Genomic DNA, 13,482 nt, shown 5'->3' with positions numbered 1-13,482 from the left:
TCAATTCGCCTCGAACACTCAGGAAAGCCCTCTCCCTCTCCGCCTATACTGAGCGCCTCACATAAAGAGAGGGCAGAGAGGAACAAGGACGGAAGGAGGCACTGAGTAATCGGAGTAACAAATACACGGGAGACCCAAGGGCTTCTGCAGATGCTGGAGTCTGAAGCAACTCAGACAAACTGCTGGAAGAGCTCAGCAGGTCGGGCAGCATCTGCGGGAAGTGGACGGTTGACATTTCAGGTCAAGGCCACAGGGACCAAAAGATAGAAGGGAGATGGCAGGTATGAAGGGGTGGAGCAAGGTCTGGCGGATGATAGGTGGATCCAGATGGGGAGGGGTGAAAGGCAGGTGGAGGGAGCGAGGGTAGGAATAGTGACAGAGGCTGGGAGGAGCCGGGTGGATCCAGGTGAAGAGGGTGTTAGGAAGGAGGGGGGCGTGGGATTGGGAGTGATACTGTAGAGGAAGGTGACCAACGGCTACAGTTGGTGGCATCAGATAGGAGAGCATGGAACCAAATAAGGGAGGTTGGGAGGGCAGATGGGAACAGTGGGGGCGGGGGAGGACACCCAGTGGGAGGGGCCTGGCGGTTCTGGGAATATGGATTGGGTGGAGGAGAGGAAAAAATACTGCGAGATGCATGGGGTGATGGGTGTGTCAAAAAGGAAGAGCAGGAAAACAGATAAAAGACACAGGGAGGATGCAGAGGACCCAAACTTTGGAGAACCTCTGGGCTGTGGACCGCGCAGGTGGAATACGAGGCGCTGTTGCTCTAGTTTGCCCTCGCCCCGGCAGCGGAGGAGTCCAAGGACAGAGAAGTCGGTGTGGGAACGGGGAGCGGGCAATTGAAACAGCGGACACCCTGGAGACTCACAGGCTGCGCTGGCTGGCTGGGAAGTGAGACGGGTGAGTTGGGTGCAACACAAGACCCCGGGTCCTGTCGCTAGACTGGCCGTTGAATGACCAGGTCCTCCTCCCTCCTCTGGCCACTGAGTCAGGCCGTGGGAAGGGGGGCACAGGCTGGTTCAAAGGCTTTAGGGGCTCAGTAACGCAGAGACAGTGAAGGGTGAGTCAGCCTCATTTCAAGCGCCAGTTGGGGTCTAGGTGCTGTGTATGTGGGATTTATCCACCAGTCAGAGTCAGTGTGTATGTGAGAGAGAGACAGAGAGTGAGAGAGACCCAGTATGTGTCTGTATGTGTGTCTGTGTGTGTGTGTGTCTGTCTGTCTGTCTGTCTGTCTGTGTGTGTGAGAGAGAGAGAACGAGAGACAGAGAGTGAGAGAGACCCAGTATGTGTCTGTATGTGTGTCTATGTGTGTGTGTGTGTGTATGTGTGTCTGTCTGTCTGTCTGTGTGTGAGAGAGAGCGACAGAGACAGAGAGTGAGAGACCCAGAGTGTGTCTGTGTGTGTATGTGTCGTTCTGTGTCTGTGTGTGTGTGTCTGTCTGTCTGTCTGTGTATATGTGTCTGTGTCTGTCTGTCTGTGTTTCTGTGTGTCTGTGTCTGTCTGTGTGTCTGTGTATGTCTGTGTGTATGTGTGTGTGTGAGTGTGTATGTGTGTGTGTCTGTATGTGTGTGTGTATCTGTGTGTGTGTCTGTGTGTGTATCTGTGTGTGTGTCTGTGTGTATATCTGTGTGTGTCTGTCTGTGTGTGTGTCTGTGTGTATCTGTGTGTGTATCTGTGTGTGTGTCTGTGTGTGTGTGTATGTGTATCTGTGTGTGTGTATCTGTGTGTGTGTCTGTGTGTATGTGTGTATCTGTGTATGTGTGTGTGTGTATGTGTGTGTGTCTGTGTGTGTGTATCTGTGTGTGTCTGTGTATCTGTGTCTGTGTATCTGTGTGTGTGTATGTGTGTGTGTGTCTGTGTATCTGTGTGTGTGTATCTGTGTGTGTGTATGTGTGTGTGTGTCTGTGTATCTGTGTGTGTGTGTATCTGTGTGTGTGTATCTGTGTGTGTGTATGTGTGTGTGTGTCTGTGTATCTGTGTGTGTGTATCTGTGTGTGTGTATGTGTGTGTGTCTGTGTATCTGTGTGTGTGTGTATCTGTGTGTGTATGTGTGTGTGTCTGCGTGTGTCTGTGTATCTGTGTGTGTGTATGTGTGTGTGTGTCTGTGTGTGTGTGTCTGTGTGTGTGTATCTGTGTGTGTGTGTCTGTGTGTGTGTGTCTGTGTGTGTATCTGTGTGTGTGTGTGTATATGTGTGTGTGTATCTGTGTGTGTGTATATCTGTGTGTGTGTGTCTGTGCGTGTATCTGTGTGTGTGTGTGTATGTGTATGTGTATCTGTATGTGTGTGTGTCTGTGTGTATGTGTGTGTATATCTGTGTGTGTGTGTATGTGTGTGTGTTTGTGTGTGTGTATCTGTGTGTGTGTATGTGTGTGTGTCTGTGTATCTGTGCGTGTGTATGTGTGTGTGTCTGTGTATCCGTGTGCGTGTGTATCTGTGTGTGTATGTGTGTGTGTCTGCGTGTGTGTGTGTATCTGTGTGTGTGTGTGTCTGTGTGTGTGTATGTGTGTGTGTGTCTGTGTGTATATCTGTGTGTGTGTCTGTCTGTGTGTGTGTGTGTATCTGTGTGTGTGTTTGTGTCTGTGTGTATCTGTGTGTGTATGTGTGTGTGTGTCTGTGTGTATCTGTGTGTGTATGTGTGTGTGTATCTGTGTGTGTGTGTGTATCTGTGTGTGTCTGTGTGTATATCTGTGTGTGTGTGTCTGTCTGTGTGTGTGTGTATCTGTGTGTGTGTGTCTGTGTGTCTGTGTGTATGTGTGTATCTGTGTGTGTGTATGTGTGTGTGTCTGTGTGTGTCTGTGTATCTGTGTGTGTGTATGTGTGTGTGTGTCTATGTGTGTGTATCTGTGTGTGTGTGTATGTGTGTGTGTCTGTGTGTGTGTCTGTGTGTGTCTGTGTATCTGTGTGTGTGTATCTGTGTGTGTATGTGTGTGTGTGTATCTGTGTGTCTGTGTCTGTGTGTCTGTGTGTGTGTCTGTGTGTGTGTGTGTGTGTCTGTGTCTGTGTGTCTGTGTGTGTCTGTGTCTGTGTCTCTGTGTGTGTGTGTGTGTGTGTGTGTGTCTGTCTGTCTGTCTGTCTGTACACTCAGCTCGAAAAGCTGAATGGGGTCACGTGATAATGATTTTTGCGCGAGATTCTCTCCTTATTTGTCGAGCCGCTGGTGAATAAAAACCCAAATCAGATTCACCGCCTCTGTCATCAGAGCCGATTGAATTGCGGCGATGGGATGCGGGGTTGCCTAGCAACAGTGGGGATATTTCTGTCCCGCATCAACCTAAAGCATCCATTCAGCTTTCCCTGTAGAATTGATCAAAATCCAACGGCAGTGATACGGTCCTTCCTACGTCACTGGAGACGGGTGTCCCCTCTCCCCACAGTCCCGACTCCCGGGGGGGGGGGGGGCAGGCCTCTCTACTGGTTAAATACCCATCTGCTGTATCAATAGCTGGGAATCCCATCTGACGCCTCCTCTGAACCCGATACCCCTCCCTGTCTCTGTAACCCCCTCCTGGCCCTACACCCCACCCATCTCTGTAAACCCCTCTAGACCCTACTCCTCTTCCCATCTCTGTAACCCCCCAAGGCCCCTACTCCCCACCCCGTCTCTGTAACCCCCTCTGACCCCTACACCCCTCCCTGTCTCTGTAACCCCCTCCAGCCCCTACACCCCTCCCTATCTCTGTAACCCCCTCTGACCCCTACACCCCTCCCTGTCTCTGTAACCCCCTCCAGCCTCTACACCCCTCCCTGTCTCTGTAACCCCCTCCGGCCCGAACACCCCTCCCCGTCTCTGTAACCCCCTTCTGCCCCTACACTCCTCCCTGTCTCTGTAAGATGTCACAATCGAACCACATCTACCATTTCCACCGATAGATCATACCACCCTCTGAGTGAAGAAGATCACCCTCGTGTTCCCCTTAAACATTTCATCTTTCAACCTTAACCCATGACCTCTGGTTGTAGTCCCACCTAACCCCAGTGGGGAAAGCCTGCTTGCATTTACCCTATCTATACCCCTCATAATTTTGTATACCTCTGTCAAATCTCTCTTTATTCTCCGACACTCCAGGGAATAGAGTTCTAACCTGTTCAATCTTTCCCTATAAACTCATCTCCTCCAGTCCCGGCAACATCCTGGTAAATTTTCTCCATCCCCTTCAACCGTGTTTGCATCTTTCCTGTAGGTAGGTGACCAAAACTGCACTCAATACTCCAAATTAGATCTCACTGACATCTTGTACAACTTCGACGCAACATCCCATCTCCTGTACTCGATATTTTGATTAATGAGGGCCAAGGTGCCAAAAGCTTTCTTTGCCGCCCTTTCATCCTTCACCTACCGGCCTCTGCCTCACTGCTGCAGCGTCTGCGTTTCCTCAGAGACGTGGGAAAGTTGGCAGATCTCCCCTCTGGCCCTCACCATGTTCTGCAGATGCGCCACAGAAGGCATCTCTCTCTCCCTCTCTCCCCCTCTCTCCCTCCCCCTCTCTCTCTCTGCCTCTCTTTCTGTTTCTCTCTGTCCATCTCCCTCACTTTCTCTGTCTCTCTCTCTGCTTCCCTCCGTCTCTGACCATCTCTTTCCTCCTCACCCTGTCTGACCCCACCTCCCCTCCATCTCATTCACCTCATCGAGTTAGCTTTGCACGCCCATGCGCCGTGGTAGCGTGATGGTTAGCACGATCACTTCGCAGCGCCGGCGGTCGCCGTTCCGGGCTCGATCCCCGCCGCTGCCCGCGAGGAGTTTGTACGCCCTCCCCGTGGCTGCTTGGGGTTTCCCCCCGGGTGTTCTGGTTTTCTCCCACAGTCCAGAGACCTGCCGGCTTGGGTTAGTGAGTTGTGGGCATGCTATGTTGGCGCTGGAGGTGTGGTGACCCTTGTGCGTGTCCCCTCCCTTGCCCCTCGGACTGTGTGTGTGTGTGTCTCTCTCTCTCTCTCTCACACACACACACACACACACACTCAGACACAGACACACACACAGACACACACACACACACACACACACACACACACACACACACACACTCAGACACACACACACACACACACACACACACACACAGAGCACGAAACCATAACCAGCATTGCAAAGCACCCTAAAATCCCCCAGTGCAATTATCAAATAAAAATTAACAGCGATGGATAGTAGGGCAGGTGCTGTAAGACATTGTAAAATGGGGGGTGGGGGGGGAGAAGGAGCAGAGCATTCCGGGGAAAGAATTCCGGAGCTCGGGACCACCGACATGCGAGTGACTTGAGAGGGGCCGATCATGAGGCCACTGGGGAGGGGGGGGGTGGTATCGTAAGCAGAGGGCAAGTGTCTGAGTCTGAGGAGGGGTGCGAGAGCTGGGGAAGGATTCAAACATCATTCCGAGCGGCGTTCCACATCAAAGAGATGGCAGAGGGAGTTCAGGCACAAGGGAGGCAGAGCGTAGAATGACCTCACACTCCTACACACCATCACTTCGCAACAACATGTACCTATAAATACCCATCTCTGTATAAAAGCGTACCTTCATATCGCCTTCTAGATATTGTGCATCTAATACGGTCTGCGGCTATATATAGCAAAGGTATTTATGCAGATAGGTGCACAGAATAGCAGCCAATCATTTCTCGACGGCCTCACATCAGTAAGAGTGCTGTGATTCATAGAGCAGAGAGAGATGAGGGGGTGGACAGAGAGAGAGAGACTGGCAAGGAGAAGGGAGGAGGAAGAGTCACAGACAGAGAGAGAGGCACAGACAGGCGGGGGGGGGGAGAGGGAGAAGGGCAGGGGCAGACAGATGGGGAGAGAGGGAGGAGAAAGAGGGACAGACGGGGGAAGGAGAGACGGAGAAAGGGAAGGAGAGACATAGTGACAGACAGACAGGGAGAGAGAGGAAAGAGAGAGTCAGATGGGAGTGTGAAGAGAGAGGGAGGAGGGAGAGGGAGAAAGAGAGAGAGACGGGGGAAAGGCGAGGGAGAGTCACACAGAGATACAGAAAAGAGAGAGATGGAGAAAGAGAGAGCGAGAGAGACAGACAGAAAAGAGTGACACAGTATTAGAGAGAGAAAAACGAGTGACAGAAAGAGAGAAAACAGGGAGACAGAGAGGGGGGTCAACAGAGGGGGGAGAGAGAGACAGTCTGGGGAAAGAGTGATGAGAGAGAAACATGGAGACAGAAAAAAGAGAGAGATGGGGAGAAATGGAGAAAGAGATACAGACAGACAGACAGATAGAGACGGGGGGGGGAACAGAGATCAGAGAGAGAAAGCGCAAGAACGAGGAATTCTGTAGATGCTGGAAATTCAAGCAACACACGTCAAAAGTTGCTGGTGAACGCAGCAGGCCAGGCAGCATCTCTAGGAAGAGGTACAGTCGACGTTTCAGTCCTGACGAAGGGTCCCGGCCCGAAACGTCGACTGCACCTCTTCCTAGAGATGCTGCCTGGCCTGCTGCGTTCCACCAGCAACTTTTGATGTGTGTTGTCAGAGACAGAGAAAGAGACAGAAGGAGAGAAAAGAAAAGAGAGAGAGAGAGTGTGTGTGTGTGTGTGTGTATGTAGGTGTGTGTGGGTGTGTGTGGGTGAGACAGAGAGAGATTCTTTTCTCCCACTGGTGCTCCACTCCACAACGTCTCCTCGCACGTAAACAGGCAAATAAAAAATCACTGCACGTGCCCCCCCCATCTAGTCCATGCCAACCAAGATGCCCGTCCAGTCTAGACCCACTTGCTCAAGTTCGGCGTGTGATTCCCCCGAGGGTTTGCCCGTCCATGCGCCTGTTTAACCGCCTCCTAAATCTTGCTCAAGTGCAAGTGTATCGCCATCTGACCGTAAATGTACGAAACAACGTTCCTCCGGATCGCGGTGCACCCACAAAGTATACAGCACATCAAACAAAATATTAGCACAGGTAAAATATAATTAAAAATGCACGTAGTAAAGAGTAGACAGCTCGCTGTCCTGGTGACGAGACCTCTGTGGTGGCAGGGTCTTCATTAGTCTCACAAACTGAGGGAAGAAGCTGTTAGCCGGTCTGACAGTCCGAATCCTGATACTCCTGCACCTCCTTCCCGATGGTAGTGGGTCAGAGAGCCTGCGGGACAGGTGGTCAAGAACCCCCAGCAACGGTTCAGACCCTCGTCTGCAACGCTCCCGGTAAATGCCGCAAGTAGGGGCGGGATGGGGACCCCGCCGGCCCTCGTGGAAGTGCTCACTGTCCTCGGCAGGGTCCCGTGGTCCGATGCCTTGCCAGACTGTGGACAACGCGCAACGACGCATCCAGGCAGGACACCACCCCTGAACGGATCTGCCTTGACCGCCTCCTCTGGCGGCTTAATCCGCATTCCTTTGCGTGCGAAGACGATGACCCTATTCCTATTAAATCTCACCCCCCTCCTCACATTAAACATAGAACACAAAAGGGTCCAGCTCAGGAACAGACCCTTCGGACCACGATGTTGTGCTGAACCAGCTAAAATTTAAATCAAAACACCCCAAACTCTAATCCCTCCTACCTACACCATGTCCATATCCCTCCATCTTCCTCGCATCCATGTGCCTATCCAACCGTCTCTTAAAAGCCTCGAATGCATTTGACTCCACCACCACTCTCTGAATAAAAAACTTACACCCTCACGTCCCCTTTGAACCGACCCCCTCTCTCCTTCAATGCATGCCCTCTGGTGTTACACATTTCAACCCTGGGAAACAGATACTCTCTGCCCACTCTGTCTATGCCTCTCATAATCTTATAAACCTCTGTCAGATCTCCCCTCAGCCTCCGACGCTCCAGAGAAAACAACCCAAGTTTATACAGCCTCTCGTGATAACACACGCCCTCTAAACCAGGCAGCATCCTGGTGAACCTCTCCTGCACCCTCTCCAAAGCCTCAACATCCTTCCGATAGTGGGGCGACCGGAACTGAATGCAATACTCCAGATGTGGCCTAAGCAGAGTTTTATAAAGCTGCAACATAACCTCCTGTCTTTTGAACTCAACACCTCTACTAATAAAAGGAAATATTCCAGAAGCTTCTTTACCACCCTATCGACCTGTGCAGCCACCTACGTGGAGCTATGAACTTGAACCCCACCGTCTATCTCCTTGGATTTGCCCTACAGATGTGCAACACCTCACATTTATCTGGGTTAAGCTCCGTCCGCCATTTCTCTGCCAAGACCTGCAACTGATCTACATTGTGCCGAGTCTGTGGTGGCCAGTGCGATCATGTTTGCTGTTGTGTGCTGGGGCAGCAGGCTGAGGGTAGCAGACACCAACAGAATCAACAAAGTCATTCATAAGGCCAGTGATGTTGTGGGGATGGAACTGGACTCTCTGACGGCAGTGTCTGAAAAGAGGATGCTGTCCAAGTTGCATGCCATCTTGGACAATGTCTCCCATCCACTACATAATGTACTGGTTGGGCACAGGAGTACATTCAGCCAGAGACTCATTCCACCGAGATGCAACACAGAGTGTCATAGGAAGTCATTCCTGCCTGTGGCCATCAAACTTTACAACTCCTCCCTTGGAGGGTCAGACACCTGAGCCAATAGGCTGGTCCTGGACTTATTTCCTGGCATAATTTGCACATTATTATTTAACTATTTATGGTTTTATTACAATTTATTATTTATGGTGCAACTGTAACGAAAACCAATTTCCCCTGGGATCAATAAAGTATGACTATGACTATTCTTCTACACCTTCTGCACTATCTACAACTCCACCAGTCTCAGAACCAATGGCTTCTAGTTCTTAATTCCCGAACCCTGGGGGAAGACGATTGAAAGGTACTTGGACAGGACCATGGACGGGAAAGGTTTAAGGGAATTTATTCCCTTCTGTCCCTCCGACTGACAGTGTCGAGCAACACTAGCCAAATCACAGGACAGTTTAGAATGACCGATTGACCTACCGGCCGGTACGTGTTTGGACTGTGGGAGGAAACCGGAGCACCAGGAGGAAACCCACACGGTCACGGGGAGGACATACAGACTCCTCGCGGGCAGTGGCGGGAATCGAACCCGGGTCGCCTGCACCATAAGCCGTTGCGCTGACCGCCACACTACCGTGCTGCCCTGTCCTCACCCACCTCCCCCACCCCACCCCCATTTCCTGCCCTCATGAGGAGGAATTTCTTTAACCAGAGGCTGGTAAATCTGTGGAATGCATTGGCTGTGGAGGTTGATAGCTATTGATCAGTCAGGACATCAACGGTTACAGGGAGATTGGGAGTGAGAGGGATAATAAATCAGCCAATAAATCAGACTCAGTTACACATTGAGTCTGTATAACAGGGCAGACTCAATAGAGATATGTATATATATATCCATCTCTCTCTCTATCTCTCTTTCTTTCTATACAATTTATATATCCCTCTATACCTACCTCTCCCCAGGCTCACAGGCACACACTAGGGGACAGGTCCCCCATCCAAACGCCCGCTGGGTGTCAGTGCACACACCCAGGGGCCTAACCTACCTCTATACCGATGAACCCAGATTGGGACTCCTATAACACCACCCCCCTCAAAACCTAGGGCCGACTGGAATCCCGGTCTGGTAGCAGGGGAGAGAGATAGCCCCTTTCTCCTGATGGAGCTCAGGTTAAGACACGGGAGCTCCATCGCCCCTCCCAGTCCCGGGGAGGAGAGGACGTGGGGCAAGACTCGTCGGCCTCCGACAGTGGCTCTCACAGACGAGGGGGTGGCCGCACGAGTCTCGTAAGTAAAGCAGGTCTTCCCCGGGGATCTGACCTTTAGCCAGGCAGTAGGCAAGGGTTCAAAGTTCAAAGTGAATTTATTTTCGAAGTAGGACCCTGAGATTCGACAGCCGGTGTGCAGAAGTCAACAGACCGTGCAAATACAAAAATATAAAGCAATGATAATAAAGAAACCATAAATATTGGGAACAGGAGTTGTAAAGCCCCTTAAACACGAGTCTATAAGCTGTGCAATCAGATCAGATTTGTGGTGAGTGAAGCTATCCTCTCTGCTTCAGGGGCCTGATGGCTGAGGGGGTAGTAACTGCTCCTGAACATGGTGGTTTGGGACTTAAAGGCTCTTGGACCTTCTTCTTGATGGCAGCTGCGAGAAGGGAGCGTGGCCTGGGTGTTGGGGGGTCTCTAGTGGTGCTTTCCTGTGAAAGAACTCCTTATAAATGGGCTCGTTGTGCCTGTTGGTGTCCGCCATCTTTGGTCAGCTGGCCTTCGAGGGAAGGGGCTGTCGGGGGCCGGGTTTTCAACGGTTCCCCATCCCTCTCGGCGAGAGTTTGCCTCACGTTCTCGTTCAGTGCAGGTCAGAGGCAAAATTCGCCCAGATTCAGATCCCTTCCCTCACATCGGCCCATTGCTGCTCCCTCTGCCCACGCAGAAGAGCATTAAAGAGGCCGGTTGCCTGGTTACCACGGTGACGCATTTCTGCCTGATGCTGCCTTCAGCAGGGGCTCTGGGGCAGAGGGAGAGCGAGGGGGGGGGTCGGCTTATTCGACGGTAGTGGGAAGGGTGGTGATAGAGAGGGTGTGAGAAGGAGAGATGAATGGAAAGAATAACAAGATAGAGAGAGAGAAAGGCAGGCAGACAGACAGACAGATAGAGAGAGAGATGGGCTGGGAGAGACAGATAGAGGGAGAGACAGATAGAGAGAGAGACAGATAGAGGGAGAGAAAGATAGAGAGAGGCAGTTAGAGAGAGAGGCAGATAGAGAGAGATGGGCTGAGAGAGACAGATAGAGGGAGAGACAGTTAGAGAGAGACAGATAGAAAGAGACAGATAGAGAGAGACAGTTAGAGAGAGACAGATAGAGAGAGATGGGCTGGGAGAGACAGATAGAGAGAGACAGTTAGAGAGAGAGTCAGATAGAAAGAGACAGATAGAGGGAGAGACAGATAGAGAGAGACAATTAGAGAGAGACATAGAGAGAGATGGGCTGGGAGAGACAGATAGAGAGAGACAGTTAGAGAGAGAGACAGATAGAGAGAGAGAAAGGCAGGCAGACAGACAGACAGAGACAGCTAGAGAGAGAGATGGGCTGAGAGAGACAGATAGAGAGAGATGGGCTGGGAGAGACAGATAGAGAGAGAGACAGATAGAGGGAGAGACAGATAGAGAGAGACGGTTAGAGAGAGAGGCAGATAGAGAGAGATGGGCTGGGAGAGACAGATAGAGGGAGAGACAGATAGAGAGAGATGGTTAGAGAGAGAGGCAGATAGAGAGAGATGGGCTGGGAGAGACAGATAGAGGGAGAGACAGATAGAGAGAGAGACAGATAGAGAGAGACTGTTAGAGAGAGAGGCAGATAGAGAGAGAGAGAGTGGCAGGCAGACAGAAAGACAGAAATACAGGCAGAGAGAGGTGGATAGAGAGAGACTGATAGTGAGTGAGACGGGCTCAGAGAGAGACAGAAAGACAGAAATGAAGGCAGAGAGAGATAGAGAGTGAGAGAGGCAGAGAGAGACACACACACCGACGGGCAGAGAGAGAGAGGGAGAAGCTGAGGGAGAAAGAGACAGAGACAGACAGGCAGAGAGAGATTCATAGAAAGAGTGAGAGGTAGAGAAAGTGAGGCAGACAGAAAGAGAGAATGATAGGCAGAGAGAGATGGGAAGAAACAGGGAAGCAGGGAAGACAGTGAGAGGGAGATACAGAGACAGACAGGTGGACGCAAACGGAGATACACACGGGGTCAGGAACAGGATGAAAGTGTTGACACACAGAGAGTGAGAGATGCACGCCATGGCCTGCACCGAGAGGGTCCACTGACAGAAAACTGACCATGATGTGTGCGGGCACACACACACGGCTGGGCAGTACCCCAACAACATTTGCTGGTAATCTGTCCAGGAGCCGCACTGTCCGTGGAGAGTCTCGTACAGAACGCAGGGACACGTACAGACAGCAGAATATGCGGGCAGTCGTAACTTGGCAGTTAAGGTCCAGACAGGGGATCAAAGTTCGTAATTTATTGCCAAAGTACATCTATGTCACCATATACTATCTTGAGGTTCATTTTCTTGGGGGTATCTACAGGGAAAAATAAAGAAATACTACAATACACACAGAAAAAATCTGCAGATAAACAGAGGCTGACAAACGATGTACAAAAGAAGAGAAGTTGTGCGATTGATGAATCAATGTCGAGCTGTGGAGTGCTTGACAGCAAGTCTATAGGTTGTGGAATCAGTTCAGAGTTGCGGTGAGTGAAATTATCCATGCTGGTTGGGAAGCCCTGATGGTTCAAGGGTAACAAGACCATAAGATGAAGGAGCAGAATTAGGCCCATTTGGCCCATCGAGTCTGTTCTGCCATTTCATCATGGCGGATCCATTTTCCTTCTCAGCCCCAATCTCCTGCCTTCTCCCCGTATCCCTTCATGCCCTGACCAATCAAGAATCTGTCAACCTCAGCCTTAAATATACCCAATGACCTGGCCTCCACAGCCGCCTGTGGCAATGAATTCCACAGATTCACCACCCTCTGGCTAAAGAAATTCCTCCTCATCTCTTTTCTGTGTCCTCTGGTCTTAGACCCTCCCAGCATCCTCTCCAGGCCCACTCTGTCAAGGCCTTTCACCGTTCGATAGTTTTCAATGAGGTCACCCCTCATTCTTCTGAATGCCAGTGAGTACAGGCCCAGAGCCATCAAACACTCCTCATATGGCAAGCTGTTCAATTCTGGAATCATTTTCATGAACCTCCTTTGAACCCTCTCCAGAGTCAGCACATCCTTTCTAAGATACTGGGCCCAAAACTGCTCACTATACTCCAAGTGAGGCCTCGCCAGTGTCTTATAAGGCCTCAACATTACATCCTTGCTTTTATATTCTAGTCCCCTTGAAGTGAATGCTAACATTGCATTTGCCTTTCTCGATAACCCGACTCAACCTTCAAATTAACCTTCAGGGAATATTCCACGAAGACTCCCAATAACTGTTCCTGAACCTGGTGGTGTGGGACCTAAGGCTCCTGTATCTCGTGCCCAAGAAGAGAGTTTGGCCTGGATGATGGGGTGGTGGGGGGAGAGGTTTTCGATGATGGATGATGCTTTCTTGTGACAGCACTCCTTGTAAATATGTTCAGTTGTCCCGTGCACCATCAATGGATAGGCCAAGACACTCTAGGACTTAGGATATATACATATAAACAAGTCTGTGTGCTGAACTCCCTTTTCACCTGTGACTGCGTTCCTGTACGTGGTTCTAACTCCATAATCAAGTTCGCAGACGACACCACGGCGGTTGGCCTGGTCAGAGGGGATGACGAGACGGCCTACAGGGACGAAGTCCAGCACCTGGCCGCGTGGTGTGCCGACAACAACCTGGCCCTTAACACCCAGAAGACCAAGGAGATCACTGTGTGGACTTCAGGCATGCTAGGAGCCACACTCAGGTCCCCATCTACGTCAACGGAGCTGTAGTGGAGCGTGTATCAAGCTTCAAATTCCTTGGTGTTCACATTTCCGAGGATCTCACCTGGTCCCTGAACTCCTCCATCCTG

This window comes from Mobula birostris, chromosome 28 (genome assembly GCF_030028105.1).
Source record: "Mobula birostris isolate sMobBir1 chromosome 28, sMobBir1.hap1, whole genome shotgun sequence".
NCBI classification, from domain to species: domain Eukaryota; kingdom Metazoa; phylum Chordata; class Chondrichthyes; order Myliobatiformes; family Myliobatidae; genus Mobula; species Mobula birostris.
This window is presented reverse-complemented; position numbering follows the sequence as displayed.